This window comes from Gekko japonicus, unplaced genomic scaffold (genome assembly GCF_001447785.1).
Source record: "Gekko japonicus isolate JY-2015 unplaced genomic scaffold, Gekko_japonicus_V1.1 scaffold1794, whole genome shotgun sequence".
Taxonomy (NCBI): Eukaryota; Metazoa; Chordata; class Lepidosauria; order Squamata; family Gekkonidae; genus Gekko; species Gekko japonicus.
In genome coordinates this window covers 359,572-362,644 of record NW_015164244.1, presented here as the reverse complement: position 1 = coordinate 362,644, position 3,073 = coordinate 359,572, and the positions used below count along the sequence as shown (strand labels likewise).

At 62.1% G+C, this 3,073-nt stretch overlaps 1 protein-coding gene across 1 annotated transcript in view; it reads right to left on the bottom strand.

The window, feature by feature from the left end:
• Positions 1-3,073, bottom strand: part of AGAP3 (ArfGAP with GTPase domain, ankyrin repeat and PH domain 3) — a 104,896-nt gene that overhangs the window by 11,567 nt on the left and 90,256 nt on the right. The gene's annotated exons all lie outside the window — the stretch shown is intronic.

The following is a 3,073-nucleotide window of genomic DNA, read 5'->3' as shown; positions in this document are numbered from 1 at the left end:
AGCAGCCCCTCCCCGCCCCCCGCCCCTCCCCAGAGGGCCGAGCGGCACCCCCTATCCCCGGCCCTCAGGCCCCAGGCAGTGGGGCAGGATCGGGGGCGTCCCCCTGCCTGCAGACGCCTGCGAGGCGCTGGAGACGCAGCTCCCTCCGACTGCCACGCGCCAAATTTATCCTCAATCATACTGTTCCTTACAATTAATAGCAGAATTAGAAACAATCAGGGAGCTGGCTAATTACTGTCAATTAGAGTGCGCTAATCAAGCTCCGATCACACACGCACACACACGCACACGCGCACAAGCACACATTGCTGCGGCTCTCACCATTAAATGTCAAATTTCATTAGAGACCAGCAACAAAATCAGAAGCCTGACATTCAATTCCAGCCGTGCGCCACGCGCTGGCTTCCAATCAGCATAAATGCGGAAATGCTCCTGCCAGGATCTCAAGACCCACCGCAGCCCCCGGCCCCTCCTTCCGTGGCCCACCCCGAACCTCCCCGGCAGAGTGGGGGGGCGCGTGCCCACCCCTCCCAGGACCCACGCGGCAGAGCCCGTGCCCCCCACCCCTCGGGAGGGGGCTTTGGGAGGCCGCTGCCTTCCTGCCACCTCCCGGCCCCCGGGGGAAATCTGAACCACCCCTGGCGAGGCTCCCTGCCTTCTTCTTCTTCTTGAAGAAGAGGAGGAGGGGGAGGAGGAGGAGGAGGAGAATACTGGGTTTATACCCCTTGCCCTTCACTCAGAGTCTCTCCTCTCCCTCCCCCTCCCCACAACAGACAGACGCCTGGTGAGGCAGGTGGGGCTGAGAGAGCTCTGGACAGAAACAGCTCTTTTTCCAAGGACAGCTCTTGTCAGAACTACGGCTTGCCCAAGGTCATCCAGCCAGGTGCAAGTGGAGGAGGAGCGGGGGAATCAAACCCGGCTCTCCCAGATCAGAGTCCGCCTGCACTTCACACCACCACACCAAACCGAAGTTGCCAGCTTCGGCTTGGGAAATCCCTGGACATTTGGGGGCAGAGCTCCTGGAGGGCAGCGTTTGGGAGGGGAGGGGGCTCTGCCCCCCCTCCACAGCTGCCACTGTCTCCAGGGGGGGGGAGAGCTGCTCTCTATCGGTAAAGACAGAGATCAGGCAGAATTCCCGGAGAATTCCAGGGTCCCCGCCTGGAGGTTGGTAACCCTACAGCACTACATGTTTAAATCTTTTGAAACTACTGAGCCCTGCAGGGTTTCCCCCCAAAGAATCCTGTCAACTAATGTCTTGCCTTTGTGGATTAGAACGAGCTAGAGGTCCTCGAAACCTTGTCCTTGGCAGGCCGGCATGGAGAACCGAGGCACACAGGGAGACAGAGGAAGGAGGCCACAAGGGGTGTAAAAGGACACAAAAGGACTCCGGGCAAAGCCGACCCCTGCGCTGTCCACGTGCAGCGGCTGTCCTCCTCGTGATGAGGGCGCCTTTCCTGACTTCCATCCCACGGTGTCCGAGGGAGTGTGCACGGGCACACACGGAAGCTTCTCGCTTGAATAAAACCTTGTGGGCCTGAGAGGCGCCCCTGCTGCTTCAGACCAAACAGAGGCGGACCCACCGGATTCTCTCCTGACCTCCGTCAGGCTCAGCCTCTGGTCCGGGCAGGGCACAGGGGAAAACGCTCGGAGTGGATTTCCTGGGCCACGCAGCTCGGCGTACAGTGCCGAAAACGTCAGGCTCAGCCCCGGGAGAGCTGGGCCTGCCCCCCCCCGCTTTGCCAGGGAGGCTGGTTGGGCGACCTGGGGCCAGTTGCCCTCTCTCTCTCTCTCCCTCCCTCTCTTGGACCGGGGTGGGTAAAACGGAGGCCAGGAGCCGCTTTAGGCCCACCGCTGGGGAGAAACGAGGCAATCCAAGAACCAAAGGAGAGAGTCCCACTTGGGCCCCCGGGGCTGCCAACCTACGGGGGGGGTAAACGGCCAGTCTGCCTGCGGCCGATGCTCCTCGGTTCGGTTCGGGGTGAGCAAGGAGCGGGCTCCCAGGAGCCTTTGCCAGGCTCTTCCTCCTCAGTGGGCCTCGATGTCCAGAAGCCTCCTCAGCCCGGGGTTGGAGAAAACCTATTCACCCCTCTCCCCCACCCCAAACGCCTCCCCGGAAGCACAGCCAGACGTCTCCTCCTAATCTGCCTGGCACAAGAGAAACCACACTCCCTCCTCAGACCGTGGGCCCCTCGGCCTCCGTGCTGCACTCCGGCTGGCACAGCACCGGTTGGGGGGCCTCGCACGGGCTCCCCGGAGCCACAGCTCCACCACTCCGGAGAGTGGCCGCTCCCCCAGCCATGTGGCTCTAACTGCAGTGCTGGGCGGGAGGGGGCTAGCTCCCCAGGCCTCCGATGGAAATGAGCCCCCCCCCCAGTGATGGGAGAGGGCAGGGAACATCCCTTCCCTGGTGACAGCCCCACCCCCCACCCCCTGCATTGTTTTTTGCAGCTAAAGGGTTAGATCTGATGGAGACCCCAAGAACAGCACCAGGTGCCTAGCCCCAAGTTCTGTCAGCTGCCAGCCCAGCTCTTGGGGCCGTCTGGACCAGCGTTCCCTCTAAGCTGAGTGAGTGTGAGCCAGCTCACAGTTTTTTAGCCTCCGGCTCACACATTTTCGTCTTGGCTCAGGAAGGAGGGGCTCCAGAGCAAACTGATTGATGCAGCAGCCAAATCGCTGGCTCACAGCTTTAGTGCCAGGAGCTCACAAAGTAGAATTTTCGCTCACAAGACTCCACATCTTAGAGGGAGCATTGATCCGGACTCCCTTGATGGTCTCCCTCCATCCCCCACCCCCACCCCGTGTCTCCTGCAGTTGCCGCTCCCTCCTCCAAAGGGCCTACCACCCCCTGATCCTGAGCGGGGACCCCCTGCCCCGGGCCCTGGTCCCCAAGGAGCCTTCCTTGTCGGGCCACTCCAAAAGGCTGGCAGGCAGGCAGGCAGGCAGGCAGGGGGGAGGGCTCCAAAGTCGCCTGCAGTTGGAACTCTCCCCCCCTACTAGAGTGGCAGCTGCGCGGCCTGGCACAGCACGGCTTCGGAAGGAAGGAGGTGGCGGGACCTCCTTGGCAGAGGAATGC